At 36.1% G+C, this 19,739-nt stretch overlaps 1 protein-coding gene across 2 annotated transcripts in view; it reads right to left on the bottom strand.

The window, feature by feature from the left end:
* The window catches only part of LOC129748909 (breast cancer anti-estrogen resistance protein 3 homolog), a 353,061-nt gene extending 338,618 nt beyond the window's left edge, over nucleotides 1-14,443 (bottom strand). For both annotated transcript variants that reach the window (XM_055743704.1, XM_055743705.1), the window contains exon 1: nucleotides 13,632-14,443. The gene's annotated coding sequence lies outside the window, so the exon portion shown is untranslated. The remainder of the gene's footprint in view (nucleotides 1-13,631) is intronic.
* Between the last annotated feature and the right edge of the window lie 5,296 nt (nucleotides 14,444-19,739).

Below are 19,739 nucleotides of genomic sequence, written 5' to 3'. Positions count from 1 at the left end.
AATGACAAAAATGACAAAAATGACAAAAATGACAAAAATGACAAAAATGACAAAAATGACAAAAATGACAAAAATGACAAAAATGACAAAAATGACAAAAATGACAAAAATGACAAAAATGACAAAAATGACAAAAATGACAAAAATGACAAAAATGACAAAAATGACAAAAATGACAAAAATGACAAAAATGACAAAAATGACAAAAATGACAAAAATGACAAAAATGACAAAAATGACAAAAATGACAAAAATGACAAAAATGACAAAAATGACAAAAATGACAAAAATGACAAAAATGACAAAAATGACAAAAATGACAAAAATGACAAAAATGACAAAAATGACAAAAATGACAAAAATGACAAAAATGACAAAAATGACAAAAATGACAAAAATGACAAAAATGACAAAAATGACAAAAATGACAAAAATGACAAAAATGACAAAAATGACAAAAATGACAAAAATGACAAAAATGACAAAAATGACAAAAATGACAAAAATGACAAAAATGACAAAAATGACAAAAATGACAAAAATGACAAAAATGACAAAAATGACAAAAATGACAAAAATGACAAAAATGACAAAAATGACAAAAATGACAAAAATGACAAAAATGACAAAAATGACAAAAATTACAAAAATGACAAAAATGACAAAAATGACAAAAATGACAAAAATGACAAAAATGACAAAAATGACAAAAATGACAAAAATGACAAAAATGACAAAAATGACAAAAATGACAAAAATGACAAAAATGACAAAAATGACAAAAATGACAAAAATGACAAAAATGACAAAAATGACAAAAATGACAAAAATGACAAAAATGACAAAAATGACAAAAATGACAAAAATGACAAAAATGACAAAAATGACAAAAATCACAAAAATGACAAAAATGACAAAAATGACAAAAATGACAAAAATGACAAAAATGACAAAAATGACAAAAATGACAAAAATGACAAAAATGACAAAAATGACAAAAATGACAAAAGTGACAAAAGTGACAAAAGTGACAAAAGTGACAAAAGTGACAAAAGTGACAAAAGTGACAAAAGTGACAAAAGTGACAAAAATGACAAAAATGACAAAAATGACAAAAATGACAAAAATGACAAAAATGACAAAAATGACAAAAATGACAAAAATGACAAAAATGACAAAAATGACAAAAATGACAAAAATGACAAAAATGACAAAAATGACAAAAATGACAAAAATGACAAAAATGACAAAAATGACAAAAATGACAAAAATGACAAAAATGACAAAAATGACAAAAATGACAAAAATGACAAAAATGACAAAAATGACAAAAATGACAAAAATGACAAAAATGACAAACATGACAAAAATGACAAAAATGACAAAAATGACAAAAATGACAAAAATGACAAAAATGACAAAAATGACAAAAATGACAAAAATGACAAAAATGACAAAAATGACAAAAATGACAAAAATGACAAAAATGACAAAAATGACAAAAATGACAAAAATGACAAAAATGACAAAAATGACAAAAATGACAAAAATGACAAAAATGACAAAAATGACAAAAATGACAAAAATGACAAAAATGACAAAAATGACAAAAATGACAAAAATGACAAAAATTACAAAAATGACAAAAATGACAAAAATGACAAAAATGACAAAAATGACAAAAATGACAAAAATGACAAAAATGACAAAAATGACAAAAATGACAAAAATGACAAAAATGACAAAAATGACAAAAATGACAAAAATGACAAAAATGACAAAAATGACAAAAATGACAAAAATGACAAAAATGACAAAAATGACAAAAATGACAAAAATGACAAAAATGACAAAAATGACAAAAATGACAAAAATGATGAAAATGACAAAAATGACAAAAATGATAAAAATGATAAAAATGACAAAAATGACAAAAATGACAAAAATGACAAAAATGACAAAAATGACAAAAATGACAAAAATGACAAAAATGACAAAAATGACAAAAATGACAAAAATGACAAAAATGACAAAAATGACAAAAATGACAAAAATGACAAAAATGACAAAAATGACAAAAATGACAAAAATGACAAAAATGACAAAAATGACAAAAATGACAAAAATGACAAAAATGACAAAAATGACAAAAATGACAAAAATGACAAAAATGACAAAATTGACAAAAATGACAAAAATGACAAAAATGACAAAAATGACAAAAATGACAAAAATGACAAAAATGACAAAAATGACAAAAATGACAAAAATGACAAAAATGACAAAAATGACAAAAATGACAAAAATGACAAAAAATGACAAAAATGACAAAAAATGACAAAAATGACAAAAATGATTAAATTACTTAAACGACTAAAACTACAAAAATTATAGGATCAAGCTCATGATCACGTGCAAAATTGGAATTCAGAACCTTGATTTCAATCAGGATCTACGTCAGAGTCAAGATCAAAATCTGGGAAGGTATCAGGATAAAGATCATAATTAAAATCTGTACCTTGATCAGAATCAAGATAAGGATTAGATTCAGGATTTGATTTTGACTCTGGAATTAAATCGGGGTCATGATCTGAAAATGGATCTGAATCGCAATCTGTATCAGGAAAAGATTCAGAGTCAGAATCAGAATAACAGAAATAACAGAATACGATAATGTTCAGGATAAATTTTAGAATCTGTAGAAGGATCAAAATAAGGATCAAGACCAGGATCAGGATTTTAATAGTATCCAGGGTCTGGATCAGAAGAAGGATCTTAATGAAGATCTGGGTCGAGATCAATACCGGAATCAAGGTCAGGATTTGTTTTTTTAGTTCAGCTGACTGAGAAAATGTGATGAAGTACGTTTTATATGGTGCAGCCTTAAGGTAAACGTCGAAATCTTAATGAAATTGTCAATCGGAATTTATTACAAGAAAAACGAACCCAACATATATAAACGTCAATCCCTTCAAATTTAATAGGTATAAAAAAAAAATTATTTCAACCCTACTCTAAAATATCTTTAGAAAACTTTCGGAGATTTGATATCAAATTATTATTAAATTACATTCATGGGAAATTTGCAATTGTTAGAAAATTATTCTGAATTTCTCCCTTTTTCAGCAACTGACAGGGATATTGTTATCAGTTTTCTTTTAAAATAAAAATCAGTAAAATTCATATCGCTATAAAAGCTATTTTTTTATTTTGCCATTGATTCGGATTGAGAAACTTCAATTTCCCAATGGGATTTAAAGGCGAAATTTGGAAAAGGCACTATTTGAAACATTATTTCCAAACTTCGGTTCATATTTATTGGTTTTGGATTTGAATTCTGAATCATCTCAACCTCAATTGTCATTAGACATGATTTAGACTGTGTTAAGTGCTTCTGAAAAATATTCAAACTATTATTGTCAAATTTGTTGAAATTACCATGCGTTGCGTTCCATTAACGATAATATCGATTTTTATTGGTCAAAGAATATTATGAAAAATATTTCTTTTTTTTTCCATTTTCTTATTTTCTTCAATTCTAATTAAAAGAAACGTTTCATCTCATAAAAGTCCAATTGAAATACGTTTTACCTACATATTCTCAATACAGTTTTAAAAAGTTTTGTTTTGCGACTATCTACTTACATACATTAACATCCCTATGATTATAAAATCTCAGAAATTTGATAAATTCAAACTAACATAGTTTGATCTTGTTGTCAAACAATCGGACCAAATAAAAGAAAACTCAAGCTTACATTATGGAAACCACAAAATTAAGCAAATCAAGCTCATTGCCATTTCCTGATAAATCAGAAAACATAAATCAATTTTATAACATCGACAGCAGATGGTTTGCTCAAACCACATATATGAGTTGCTTCCAGACTTGCTTTGCAAACAACAATTTCGACGATGTTGATGTAGTGTATACATGGTTGAAATCTTTTCACCTTTTCAAGAGGTTTAGTTTTAGTTTTTCTATTGAAAGAATATTATACATCTCAATGAACTTTTATCGTTACGTAAAAAATGAATCATCAGAATCAAAATTTTGTTATCGTTGTGTAGAACTTTCAGAATACACGTTGAAGTCCAATAAAGTCCACGGTTGGGATAGGAATATTTGTCGAGTTTATTCTACAAAAAATGCGATAATATCAGCACTCAATTGTATTCAAAACGAAGCGATAAGAAAACTGTTCGACAATGAAGGTCGTTTAGGTAATGTCGAGACGAAGGTTGGCTTAAAGCAGAATGTTTGTATTTTACAGCTGTGTTTAATTTGCTCCGGCGTCATCATTTCAATATGAATTCAATTTCGCAGAAGGTTTCAGACTTTATTTTGTATTCTGCTTCGATTCTACAATTAAAAATAGTAGTTGTATGCATATTTTATTTTAAGAAAATTTATCTCTGTAGACAGGTCTCTAAGGAATTGGTGCCTATTATTTCTCAAAATCTATTGCCGTTTACCTTGGCCTAAAGGAAAGCGTTCAAGTCTTCTAAGCCAGAGGTCATGAGATCGAATCTTAGTCATGGCATACATTCTATTGGTTTTAGCATTTGTGCGATGCTAGCCATGATATCGTTGAAAGATGTACGTCTTAGTGTATAGTAAAATTAGATCTCTTCTTTAAATTATGTAACGTTCAATTGATATGAATTTTTTGGAGAAAATATACAAATTAACCGCTTTGAATAGTGTTTTTTGAACATGACAAAAAATGGCTTTTAAAACACCCGTAAATTCTAAAACAAGGTATTTTAACATAAAACCGCCAAGTGGGCCAATCCTGAAGTGAATCGAGAGTTTGTTTAACTGTCAAGCATCCACAGTCAAGAACCCACGCAAAACCGTTCGCGAACTTTATTGATTAGTTAAATGAGAAACACGTTTGCTGAACTGCCATCTCATATAGTCAATATTATGTATAATCAAAACAATAATCATCTTCCAAACTCCAACCGATGACATCATTCAAGTGGGATCATCCTGCCACCACCAGCAGTAGTAGGTTTAAGTCCGTCATAAGTTTCGAAAGACAGTCCACAGAACAAGTGTCATGTCGGTTTTCAAACGTCCCACATGATGACATAGTTATTGGTGCGATTTGATTGTTTCCTTTTGATGACCTACCTGTGTTTTGCAGAAATATATCAATGCGGAAATCACAGAAAAAAAATTAATATTACAGAACTTTGAGCAAAGTTTCTTCACAGATTTTTGAGAAGTTTCGAAAAATTCACAGGAATTCAATTTTTTCATTATTCATTATCAACTTTGGATTTCTAACTCTATTTATAAATAAAAACAAACTCTTACTCGGACTTTATTACAAACCTCCTGAAAACGATTGCTCTGAATAACTTTTAAATCTTGAAGATGTGATTTTTTCATCACTGAATTTCGTCAACCGGAAGGTTTTTGGTTTCGTAACTGCAAGAACTTTGCTACAAATTCACGAGTCCTTTTCCCCCTAAAATATAGAAGCTATCGCAAGAATGAATGGCTTAACCATGAAATAAGTCATGCAATAATCGACAGGAACTTTGCCTACAATTCATGGAAGCGTTCCAAATCTGCCATAGATAAAAATCATTATAAAACGCTTGGCAATAAAGTTAACTCGTTGATCGCTAAAGCAAAAAAACTGAGCGTGACAAAAAACGGATCAATTTTGATTTACTGCTAAATTTTGTTGAAATATTTTTTGAAAAAGTTCGGGTTGAGCGAACGAGAAGGTAACTTGGCTGTAACTAATTTTTCTGCTGTAGAAATAAATAATTATTTCACTTCGAACATTACTAGTAGCACAGTTAAACAGCTACAATGTCTTCATAGATTGCATGGATTTAAATTTAAATATTTTGATGAATCTGAAATTATTTTGATACGATAAAATCTCGTGCTGCTGAAGTTGATGAAGTTATAATTAAACTACTAACAATTATTTTATCATACATTTTACCCACACTCATACATATTTTCAACACTATAATTAAAACATCAAAATATCCCTATCAATGCATTGCAATGGAAGAAAATCAAAGTTATTCCTATCCCAAAAAAATTCAAACTGGAGACCTATTAGTAGACAGAGTTGTTCAAGATCGCCTCTGATGGCATGGATCGATAGTATACCTTTCAGATGAACAAAAAAACCGCACTCATTCAAAAAAACATCAAAAAATTGTGGACTGTATTACTTCGGTAACTTAATCTATATTAAAAATTAAATGTGGACTTCTGACACAATTCTTCAAACTGAAACACTGGCTGATCTGGGCCTCCGACTTGTTACCGTGATCCCAAGCAACCAAAAGTCCCATTAAACAAGTTCAAAAAAGCTTACTCAGCCCCATCATGGATATGAAGTACGTTCTATGCAGCTCAAAATTTAAGTTCTTATTGATACTTTCAAGTTTCAAAACAAGTTATCATGGCCTTCTATTCAGCTTCCAGTGGCTTTTTTATTCAGCTTAAAAAAAATCGTGTAATGCGCAAAAAAATTCTTTCTATCTCAATTGCACCCTCGGCATAGGTTCATATCACCTTCTCTTGATTATTTACTATGTTCAATGCATGGTGCCACCATGATGCCACACGCACCGGATTTCAAAGTTTGCTGACATTTGTTCAATTTTCTGCTCAATTGCTTCTTTCCTACATTTCTTTACATATATCGCCACAGGATGGTCACTCATGTATCAAATTACTAATTGAAAAAAATCTCGCCCGGCTTGGGGATCGAACCCCAACCTTCGTGGTGAGAATCGAACACGCTACCACAAGACCACGCCTAGATGTTGTTCTAACTGAAACTAAAACTCGAGGTGGTGATATGATTTTGTAGCACCCGCCCTACCAGAAAGCCAGCCAGCCAGGAAGAAAGCACCTCAATGCCCTTTTTGTGCCTCAATAAATCCCGTGTTGAGCACTTTTGTGTCCTTTATGTGACTTAAGTCTCTTACACATTAAGCTAGGGTTGCCATCCGTCCCGCAAAAGCGGGACATGTCCCGCTTTTATGTTGAATGTCCCGCCGTCCCGCTTTTTCCTCGAAATGTCCCGCTTTTTTTTTGGAAAATTTTTACAAAGTTTACTGACTTAAACTGAAAAAAATCAAACTTTGATCTCAATTTGAATTTATTGGTTAGACATAGAAAATCCTTCAAATATGTCTTTCAGTCATTGCAACTTCATTAAACGAGCTGAAAGGTTTTTACTTAAAATAACTTGAACATTTTCAAATAAGAAGATCTTAAGAAGCGATCTTTATTCCTACTTTTATCCCTATGGAGATTTTGTTATTTTATAAAATAATTGCTTTATATCTCATTTGAATGTTGATCAATCATATTCACTTTTGTATGAGAATTTATCATTTTAAAAAAATTATTGATCAAAATAGCAATTTTTCATGAAAAAGAGCTCATTTAAAAGGCTTATAATTCATATATCACTTCAAAAACCTTCATGAAACTTTCACAGTTTTCCTTAACAAAATTTTGCTCAAATTCATTTTCACGAAGTTATTGTTGTTTTCTCGCTGAGTAATTAAGGACATTTCACATAAAATAGGTATTGTTTCAGGCTATTAAACCTGCGATTTCTAATTTTTTTGATATTTGAAATACAAATTTTGCCAATGTGCAATGATTTGTGAAGAACTTTGGTATGAAGAAAATATTGTTTAAAATGCTTCCAAATAATTATAGATCTAAATTTTTCGCCTAAATCTCAATTAAATTGCCTTATACACCGCAATTTTTGACTCAATTGTTCAAAGTATATAAATAGGTAAGTTTTCTTGAGTTTTAAAATTTTTACGCTGTATCAAATCCTCCGTTTACAAGTAAGACATAAAATATTTTCTCTCAAATAACGTGTAAATTCGCGAGAACCGTGGAAAATAACCGTGCTTATTGCAAAAAAAAAACGTGCAAATAGAAGTTGTATAAGAAACACTGAGCAAAATCAATCCACGTTGAACATAAATCCTTACGGTGCTCTCTATGAACAACTTAGGCTGATGGTAAATGTATAAGTTTGGCTAAACAATCAAGGTTTTCTTTCAAGAGTTTTTCAATGTCCCGCTTTTTTTCGTGAAATGTCCCGCATTTTTCTAAAAGTATCTGGCAAGCCTACATTAAGCACTTTTGCAGCTTTCAAGTTCATTAATGAGTACATATAGTTCACTTCAGGGAATTGGACAGCTGATTCTCTTTTTCAGCCAATATGTAACTTTCTAAGCCTTCATTCAAGTAAATATGTGACTTCGGAAAACTCTCTTCGTGGCCGTGGAAAAACCGATGATTTTGGCACGCATCTCAGCCGTTAATGCGCACAGCATCGCCATGTTGCTACAGGGTCATTTCGTCTCGTCTCTATTTAATAAAACAATATATTACACGAACTCCAATCTGGATTTCGTTCTTCACATAGCATGGAGCATTTGATCAGTTTAGCTAGATCGTGATTAATTTGAGCATAAAAAATGTCTAAACAGTGTCTGTCTCGCAGCGAGTGGCTGAATTTATGAAATGCGATTCTCGCCAGCTAAGTCCTTTGGTTTCCTGTTAAGCCCGCAGGCCCATGCCGCCCTCATTAGATGGCAACCGATAAACGAAAGAATAATCGTAGCCAGATTTAGAAAACGGGTTAGAAACCTTACAATAGTCCAGTGCTATGCGCCAACTAACGTTGCCAATTTGCAGAAGAAAGAGCAGCTTTACAGTCAACTGAACAGCGTGGTTGAGAAAATTCCGAAAGGTAACATTCAAATCCACTTAGGTGACTTCAACGCAAAAATTGTCTCCGACAATCAGGACTTGAAAGCATGGGGCGCCATGGTCTAGGACAGATGAGAGGAAACGGAGAGCTTGTTAAAGAATTTAAGGGAACAACAACATGGTGATCGGTGGATCGCTCTTCCCCCATAGACCAGCACATAAGGTCACTTGGGTATCCCGAGATGGCCGAACAGAAAATCAAATTGACCACATTTGCATCAGCCGAAAATGGAGAAGGAGCCTTCTTGATGTCCGCAACAAACGAAGCGCAGACATTGCATCTGACCATCACCTCGTTCTTGGCAAGATACGACTGAGAGTTGCGCGTGTCCAACGGTGTCGATACGACGTCCGCCGGTCGGAGAATCCAGAGATAAAAAGGGCATACGTTGATCAGCTAGAATCCCGAGCCTCGGAATTGCCGTGAGACGGCACAGTCGTGAACAGCGGTGTGGAATCAAGAATGCCTTTGTCACGACGAGCCATGGTACTCTCGGTAAAGTTTGTGGAAGAAGAAGTGTATGGATGTCTGATGAAACTTGGAGGATGGTCGATGATCGGAAAATGGCGAAAATTGGAATTGAGCAGGCATGTACCGGGTCAGCCAAAGCAGCCGTCCGCTTACGATATGCGGAGTTGGAAAAGGCAGTTAAACGAGCTTGTAGACGAGACAAGAGAGCCTGGACAAACTCCCTAGCCGAAGAGGGAGAAAGAGCCGCTGCCAATGGAGATATCCGATTACTTTATGATATTTCTCGCGCCTTAGTGGTGCAAGGACTAATGCAAGAATGCCGCTAAAAGACCGAGCAGGTCAGTTATTGACCGATCGAACAGATCAGCTCAAACGATGGACTGAGCAATTCGAACAACTCTTCCGAGTCACGAATAGCGATGGCCAACGGAACCCGCAGCTTGAAGCGCCAACAGTAAGTCGCATAAATGTCGTCAACTCGGAAGCGCCATCGCTGGCTGAAATAGAAGCAGCAATCAAGGACATGAAGTCCAACAAAGTGCCTGGAATCGAATTCATTCCTGCTGAGATGCTCAAAGCCGACCCTGCCTTGTCAGCACAAATGTTGCACCGTCTTTTCCCTGACATGTGGAATACTGCAACATTTCCAGGATGCAGGGAATCCTCGTAAAGGTCCCGAAGAAAGGAGACCTGACTGAGTTCGGTAACTGGAGAGGCATAACTTTGATCTGTACAACCTTCAAAGTACCCTGCCGAGTGATCCTGAACAGGATCCAGGAGAAAATCGACGCTACACTCCGACGGCAACAAGCTAGATTCCGATCCGGACGATCATGTGTGGACCACATCACAACGCTACGATTACATAATACTGGAACAAATCACCGAATTCAAGGACTCTATTCTGCTTGTGCTCGTTGATTTCTAAAAAGCATTTGACCGACTGAACCACGAAAACATCTGGGCGGCTCTAAGGTGACCAGGAGTTCCAGAGAAACTAGTCCATCATTCATTAATGGAGCAGCTGACCGACCTTGACCTGGCTTACGAAATTGGTTTGCTCGCCCAAAGACAACCAGATATACAGAGCCAACTCGACGACCTCACCGAAAGCTCCAAGGCAGTAGGTCTCTAAATCAATGTCGGAAAGACCAAGTCGATGGAAATCAACACAGTGAATTCTTCCAATTTCGTGAAGTGAAGTGCTTCCAGTATCTTGGTTGCCAGATTATACTTGATGGTGGGGTACCAGGAAAGGCATCGAACCCCGGATCAGAGAAGCCCGATTTGCGTTTGTAAGTCTTCGAATCATCTGGCGCTCACGCCAGATCTCTCTACGAACTAAAATCCGAATCTTCAACTCAAACGTCAAATCCGTATTATTGTATTTTTTTTCTTTATTTTAAGTGTATTAGTACAGTTGTACGGGTTTGAAACTTGGTGCACAAAGGTAAGCGGTGACGACGCAAAAACTGCAAGTAGGTCGCTGCCTGCGGAGTATCACCCGCGCTTGGTGGCCTAGCAACTGGATCTCAAATAAGGAACTACATCGCCGGTGTCATCAAAGGGCGCTAGAAATCGAGATTCTGGAACGTAAGTGGAGATGGACATGTACACGCTGCGAAGAGATGAGAATGAAATTTGCAGAGAGGCGCTTGAATGGAATCCAGAAGGACATCAAAGGAGAGCCAGACCCAGAAACTCGTGGCGGCGGAGCCTAATCGCCGAAATCCGAACTGTCGACAAAAATCTTGACTGAGACCAAGTGAAGACGCTGGCTCCGGATCGTCAACAGTGGAGGTCTTTCACCACGGCCCTATGCGCCGGAAAATCGACGCGGGACCATTAAGTAAGTAAGAAAAGGGTGCATTATGGGAAAAAAATATGGGTAACGGTTCATTCTGAGGTTTGATTTTGGGTATTTGTCATTCTGGGCAAAAATCATTCTGGCTTTAGTTGGACAATCAGTTAATGATATTTTTTTTAATTAAAAAATTTGAAATTTGTTGAGAGTAACTCTATCTGTGATAAATGGCTTGTAACCTTATCAAATCGTAAAGTTTGAAGAAAAAAGAAAATGAAAATAGTAGTAGGGAAGTTCCCTATTCCCTATGAAGTATGAAGTCAAAACTCCATTGTTTTGTAGCTGATTTTTTTTTAGTAATGATCATCATTGTTGTCCCTAAATTTATGCAGCATCGTTGTCCATCTTTCGATTATAACTTTCCAAATTAAACGTAAAAAGCAGTTTTGCTTTAATAAAAAATACTATAATTGTTGTTTTTCTGACGTCTTTGCTAAAGTGCACCAAAACAATAGTTTTGAAGATGTTGGATACGATAAAACCATGCTGATCAAAGTTACCCTGAAGATCAGATCATGCTTTGTACTCCTTTTCTCAGTAAGTGTAATAAAAATTTGAAGTGTTACGCAAACGTAGCTCCAACCCTAAAATATTCAAAAATGAATGAAAAAAGTGATCGAATTTCCCACAGTTTACGGTACATATGTACCTCCTACACGCTCGTTTTTATTTAACCATTTATGGTTATAAAATAACCATTTTATGGTTTGTGATGACAAACTTTCTTTATGGTTATTTTTTAAGAATTTTTCTATGAAGAAATTTAACCATTTGGTAGTTCTCGCGTATTAACCACAAAACGGTTGAAAAACTTGGCCTTTTTCTTCGCCATTTTGAAAATTTGCCTGAGGAGCAAGCAAGGATATTTTTTTTGAAAAGACAAAAGAATAAATCTTTTACTGTTATTCGGGTGACCGTGGAGATGATCTAAAAGGTAATTATTTGGTCAAAAAATTAGTCCAATAAAATCACAATCTCAAAATAAAATTAACTAAATTTGCAGCGCACCAATTGGATGGCTCAGGTACAGTCCGGAATCAGTTCCAGAGAAAAAATGGCAACGGCTAGCACGGGAGCACTTACATCTGGAATAAGCGCATCTATAGTGCTACAGAAACTGGCTATCTCAATCATTCCGTCGAATAACATTCGTAACATTTGGATGGAGCAAGGCGGGTCGGACTGCCCGGAAAGCTCCACCCACAGACCGTGCTGGAATTGCGGTCAACTTAAAGTTTGTGCTGCAGCTGCCTATATATGAACCTCCAGGGGTATTTGGCAACAAGAAGCAGGAAAAAGGACCTGGTATTTTTTCTTGTATTCGATTTTAAGTATTTTGTTTATATAATTTTTGTTTTTTTAGCCTTTCGGAATATTTGTGTCAAAAATTTTGGCCACATCCGCCAGTGAAAACCAGATGAAAATGAAAAAAAAAAACCTATATAAAAGCTCGCGTTGGAGGAGGTCATTACCAGCAGAAGGTCAGCATCAATCGGGATGCAAACGTTAGCCGCTGCTCGAGCGTCGGAACACAGTTCTACATTGCCGATTACCGGAAAGCCGAGCGTGAAAAGTTCATCTGGTGCTAACCGAATAGTGCCACGGTTCGGGAGCGGGACAGCAAGTACGGACTGTTCAAGGCGAAAAATAGGAGAAGAGACGGAAAAAGTTTTCGATTATACTTTAAATGTTCATATATTTTTATATCATGATTTTTTATCTTGAACATGTTTTTAACATTAAAAAGAGCCGTACGTACACTTTAACCACGCATAGAAAATAAATAATTGATATCTCGTTTTTTTTAAATTTTATTTACAATTTTGAAAATTTCACGAATTTACAAACTGCTTTCCGAATTACGGTTCAAAATTAACCGTTTTTCAACTTCTGCGCAATCATTTCTTGCGGTTAAAAAGTAACCATATTTCCACTTCTCAAAGAGAAGTCAAAAAATGACTTCTATGGAAGAAACCAAAAAATCACTTAACGCGGAAAGGTGTGAAAATGGTTACTTTTTAACGATAATTGGTTAAAGAATTTCGAGCGTGTAGATTCAATATAGCAAGGTTTACAATTCAAAACATTGATTATAACAGTTTAATGGCATTGCGGCGAGATGAAATTCTAAGGTAGAAATTTTGAGGACATTGTGAAGAATTTAGCTGGATAAATGAAGCGAGTGCGCTTCGAAAAAGATGTGAAAGGGTGGTGAAGAATGTAAGCGTAGGGCAATTAGTGTAGAAAGCTTAAAAATGGTCGGATAAACTTTTTCTAGGCTCACTGACTGACTATGTAGAGGTGGCGAAGAAATCGCAGCTCCTCTTCACAGTCAGTCTAGAGTATTTAAGCTACTAATATAATCAATAATTATGTATAACGGCGATTGAAACCTTTAACAAATCAAAACATCAAAACACATTTACTTCTTATTTCTTGTTTTTTTTTTCATAATTCAATTTTGATTCATATTATTAAGAATAAATATCATATAGACTTACATGAATCGTATAATCATCTTGTTTGTTGAACGCGGATAAACTTAATTTCTTCACTTTGTCATCGAGTATGTTTTCTTCAATAACAATATTTGTTACCACATATGCTGATTCAGCTTTCACAGAAGCACTTCACCGGTAGATATAGAATTTACATTCAATAGGATTTTTTTTCCTGGGCTACCAGCTGATCGTTCATTCGATTAGCCGGTGGGAACACAGCTACTCACGATTCTGTGATTATTATTGAACTTAACTTATCGGTTAGAAACACACACACACACTTCAAGGAAAAAGGAGAAGATGATTGACTGTATCGAAATTTCGCTACTGGCAAACATACTCAGCAGATAACATTGCAATTCATGATAAACGGTCGCGATCATATTACGCACGCTTTTGCCTTTGCTTTTGCTGAGTTCAGCCAAGCGAGAGCCCACAAGTTGTCAAGCCACACAAAGCGCCACAACGCTTTGAGCCTGAGGATTCCGATGCGCGATAACTCTTGCAACAACTCAGCGCAAATAATGTTAACATTTTCTCATTCCGCGGACAAACAGCTACCACCCATCTTAGTTTTCTGGTGTGTGCTGGGCTTGTTGATATTTTTTCTAGGCCCACGTTATCACATTATCAGGTAAGAAAACACTGAGGGACACCGCCTTTAGGAATGTGCCGCGCATATTCCAACCTAAACTCGCGATGTTTACCCACAAACGCTGCAATAGACGAATCGCGACGACGCCTCCACGCTGCTTTTGCTTGGGAACCAATTTTTGGGATTTTCGAAGACGCCGCGACGTGGTTGGGGCACTTTTCGTTCGAGCACCGGACGCATACTGAACTTGCGCTAGAGAATTCTGCCGGGCGGCGGCGGCGGCCTCAACACTTCTCACCCAGGTTTCCTATCGCCTCGTGCGCATTCAATTACCTAAGTGAGGTTCCGTCTACTCGATAGAGTGACGACGACTCTTCTATAGGTTCCTTGCCTACTGATGACGTGATGTCGCGATGACACGATACAATCGTAAGGCGGGTGGCGTCGAGGTGACTTAAACTTGCTTAGGGTGTTTTGATAAGTGGGGATTTTTTTATCTGACAATTTGCGCCGAAGGTCTTCTGATCTTCCCCAAAATTTCAAAGTTGGTTCAATTTTACGACTTAAAAACATCTATTTTTTTACATTTTGAAAATTTTTATTTTTTGAGATAGTTTCGGTTAGATTTTTTAGTAAATAAAATAAAATCATATTTTAGATCCATAAAACATAAAATTATTATCTTCCTTATTTTAAATTTTAAACATTTTTCTTCAGATAACTTAAACATGCTTTGTATGTATGTTCTGAAGAGTTTTGAATAAGTTTAAAAGACTCATTTTTGTAAAAAATTATTTAAATTCTATATTATAAAATCAAATATTTGATATGAAGAAAGTAGTTGGCCTCTTCAAACTGTATTATTTTCAATTGCTGATTTGTATTTTACAATGCTAAAAAGTCCAAACACTCATTCTAACTAGAATAATACAGCTAATACCTTTTTTACGATTTTTTTTAACATTGCCCATTTCAGACTCATTATTTATCAAAAGCTTGTTGTACAAAAATGTTTCTTTTTCAATTATTCATTTCTCTTTTGAACGTACATGGCATCTTAAAGTTGACTCTAAGTTATGTCTTAAAAAGGAAGGAACTAAATAATATTATTTTTTAAACTGTTATATCTATTCTTGTTCAGCCTCTAGAATGTTGACGCCTTAGAAAAAAAAACTTTATTTTTAATATTCCACGAGCCAGAACTTGCTAATGTAAACATTGGTCTAAAATAAAAACCAAAAAAATATTTTTTTTTTACTTTCATTTAAATGTTCAAGTCAGTTTAACACAATACCCATTAGGAAGTCCTTGTTTGTAGAAAAAAATGTCCCCAAGACTCTATGGGTCCATAATACTTGGTATTGGCACAGAGAACAGACGGACAAGCTAGCCCACGAAACTTGTGTAAATTTTCCAACAATCGTTTTGATCCAATTTTTGTTTTTTGGCTGGGCCACCAGATGTCTTCAAACACACCAAAGAGAACTGTCAAAGACAAACTGAGAAATAAAACAAAATTTTGGTCAGTTTGAAAAGGTCGTATGACCTGTTTGGCATGTTTCAAGAAAATTGCTGTTAAAGTTTCGTAACACTTTCAATCGGTTGCATAGTTGAAAAAATCTTACAAGTTAATCGCTGTTTTGCTAAATTTTGCACAATGGTTTGCAAAAGTGATACTAGAAAGTACCCGCTTTGAGATGTCTCGAATCAGTTTTGATGGGTAAGACTGATTGTCAAAAATGTTCCTAATTGACTGGATGTAGCCGATTCGTTCTCTGACGATAACCGTTCAAGAAGTGCAAACATTTATTGTAAATCTGTTAGTTAAACCGCATGCCTTAAAAGTGCGAAAATAAAGGATTGAATGAAAGTTTATCAGCGGTACTTTTTATGTTGTTTTTACTTATTGACTTTTTTCGGTTAGTTAAACAATTTTTTTTTTTTAATTTATGTAACGTTTCGGGTTACTCTGGGGGACATCTGATGATGGGTGAAGAAAAATAACCTGGAACGTTACGTACATTTAAAAAAAAAAGTTGTTTCTCTCACCGAAAAAAGTCTATAAGTATAAACCGTACTGAATAAAGGAAGTGAAATTCTGTTCAATCAAAAGTAACTCATATTGCATTTAAGGCTTTGATAATTTAGAATCCAGGCAGTTACAAACGTGTGTATTTTAAAAACTATTCATTTGATCGAAAAAATTTCTATGGAAGAAACAAGGGTGATAATATGACATTTAATGTAAAAATATAAAAATAATAATTTATCGTTGATTACTAGAAATACTTTTACTTTATTTTAAAATCTCTTTTTTTTTCATTGCACACTTTTTTCAGTCATGTATTGACCTATTATTTTTACCACAGAAGCAAAACCTTTGCAAAATCATGATATTTTACACAAATTCATCTGGAAAAACCAATTGAATTCTGGTTGGAACCGTTTCATGAGCAGCGTCGCCAACCGTGGCCTAGAGGATAGCGTTTCAGTCTTCTAAGCCAGAGGTCATGAGATCGAGTCTCGGTCACGGCATACATAGTACTCTTTCTGTGGGCTGGTGGCATTAGTAAAATGCTAGCCATTATATCCTTGAAAGATGTACGCTTTAGTCTTAAGTAGAATTTAGATCTCTTCAAAGAAACATGAAGTTTCACTGAGATTCTATATGTGTGTGTTCGTTTCTCTATTTCATTTATAAGCATCTCGAAGAATTTGACTTCTTAAATTCGGTTTTAACATAAATTTCTTTGTCCATCAGAACACATCTGTCAACATCTGTCTCATTGCGTAAAAACCGGTTGCACAATTGCGATCTATGGAACTGCTCATTATTAGTTATTATCTTGGTGTCTTCTAGTCAGGCAACACTTTTTGTCTGCCGGAAACGGATTTACTGCATAGTTAAGAGGTCTACATTCAGTAATAGGCAATAACCATAGTCTTTTAAGCCATATTTGAGATCCAGGGTCCCACTCCGATGCTTGAATTGAACTTCGTGAGCATCCTAGAATGGCTCCTTACACTTCTTAAACATTTGAGCCAAAAAAAAAATTCAGAAAAATCAACAGCTCATGAGTTTTCAAGTCGACAATGAAGTATTTCCGAGGCGATTGTGCGAAATTATTTTTATCACGTCTTTTTGCATCGTAAATATCTCAAACACACGTTAACTTAAAAATCTTCAGAAAATAGGCAAGATAGTTCTTTTCATAACCAACACAACGCTACTAAAGTTTTGCATATCCGAAGTAACGAAGCTATCACCGAAAAAAGGGGTCCGGATACTAAATGATCATAGCTTTATCTAGCAATAAATTGAACCCGTCACTTGAAAATTTGTTTGTAACTTTTGAACGGCGCAATAGATGGCACTGTTTCAAGTCAATTTTCAACGTTTTTTTGGATGCAGCAGCATTTGAAATTTTACACACTCTTTTGAATATTTTTTGTTCGAGCTTGTAAGTCTGTTCTCTGTGGTATTGGATAAACGAGGTTGATCAATGTTTTTACATCTTTTACCCCAATGAGCATTGATGCAAACTTTGATTAAGTAATTTGTTGTAACCGACCATAGACAACACTTTTGGTATTGACTGAAAGATTTCATAAAATTATTTCTTATACCGCATAAAAATGTTGAATATTGATATTTCCTTAAAACGTTTTTTGATTAAAATATTGTTACGAATCAGAAGTGAGAAGAGAAGAAACGAAACAATAAATCAGTGCCTATGCAATTTTTATTTTTTAATCAACAAAGTATCAACTTCCAACTTTGAAAAGACAATGGTTTCAAAAGAAAAAAATAATCTTGGAAAATTTCCGTTTTTTGAGAAATTTATTTATTTACATAGTATTTCGTCTCACGACATAACTTGACGAACATTATTCCTAAAATTCATTCGGTCCATGGCAACCGTTCTACAATATTTCGGGCACCCCACGTTCGCCAGATCACGCTCCAATTGGTCTAATCACCTCGCTCGTTGCGCCCCCACTCGTCTTGTTCCTACCGGATTCGTAGCGAACACCTGTTTTGCAGGACAGTCGTCCGGCATTCTCGCAACATGTCCCGCCCAGCGTATCCGGCCAGCCTTCACCACCTTCTGGATACTGGGTTCGCCGTAGAGTCGCGCGAGCTCGTGGTTCATCCTTCGCCTCCAAACTCCGTTCTCCTGTACGCCGCCAAAGATGGTTCTTAACACACGTCGCTCGAATACTCCGAGTGTACGCAGGTCCTCCTCGAGCAATATCCATGTCTCGTGCCCGTAGAGAACAACCGGTCTAATGAGCGTCATATACAGGTTACACTTCGTGCGAGGGCTAAGTCTTCTCGACCGCAGTTACTTGTGGAGTCCATAGTAGGCACGACTGCCGCTGATAATTCGCCTCCGGATCTCACGGCTGGTGTCATTGTCTGCGGTCACCAGTGACCACATTTCGCCCACTGCTCGTCGAATAACACCTTCTAGCGCCACGTTGAACATCATGCAGGATAGACCATCACCTTGTCGAAGCCCCCTGTGCGATTCGAATGAACTCGACAATTCATCCGAAATCCACTCACAGCACAGCGTTCCATCCATCGTCGCGCCTTGATCAGTCTGATCAGCTCCCGGAAAAGCGTCCATGATTTTCCATAGTACGTCACTGTCGATCGTGTCGTATGCGGCTTTGAAGTCGATGAATAGATGGTGCGTGGGGACTTGGTGTTCCCGGCATTTTTGGAGGATTTGCCGTAATGTGAATATCTGGTCCGTCGTTGACCGTCCCTCCATGAAGCCTGCCTGATGACTTCCCACGAATCTGTTTGCTTGTGGCGTTAGGCGGCGGAGTAGGATTCGGGACAACACTTTGTAGGCGGCATTGAGGACAGTGATCGCTCGGTAGTTCTCACAGTCCAATTTGTCGCCCTTCTTGTAGATGGGGCATATTACCCCCTCCTTCCACTCCTCCGATAGCTGTTCTGTGTTCCAGATCCGGACCATCAACCAGTGTAGGCAATCGGCAAACATCGGCGGGGGTCCATTTTGATGAGTTCAGTTGCGATGCCATCCTTCCCAGCCGACTTGTTTCTATTCAGGCTCCTCTAACTTAACTCACTTAACCCCCCCCGAATAGCTCCCTTAACTTCACTCATCGTTGGGAGTGGCTCCTCTACGTCGTTGGCTACGCTGGTGATGTACCTTCCCCCACCGTCTTGATCTCCTGCATATGCGCCGTTCAGGTGTTCATCGAAGTGCTGCTTCCACCTTACTGTCCGTCAGGATGCCCCCGTCCTTATCCCGGCACATTTCGGCTTGCGGCACGAAGCCTTTGCGGGATGCCTTGAGTTTCTGGTAGAACTTTCGTGTTACTTGGGAACGATGCAGCTGCTCCAGCTCCTCGAGCTCCTCCTCCTCCAGGCGGCGCTTTTTCTCCTGGAAAATGCGGACTCGCTGCCTCTTCCGCTGTCGGTGATTTTCCACATTTCGACGGGTGCCTCTTTGCACTACTGCCGCCTGCGCGGC

The sequence above is a fragment of the Uranotaenia lowii genome, chromosome 2 (assembly GCF_029784155.1).
Source record: "Uranotaenia lowii strain MFRU-FL chromosome 2, ASM2978415v1, whole genome shotgun sequence".
Lineage (NCBI taxonomy): Eukaryota > Metazoa > Arthropoda > Insecta > Diptera > Culicidae > Uranotaenia > Uranotaenia lowii.
The sequence above is the reverse complement of the archived record's forward strand: the minus strand, read 5'-3'. Positions and strand labels throughout refer to the sequence as shown.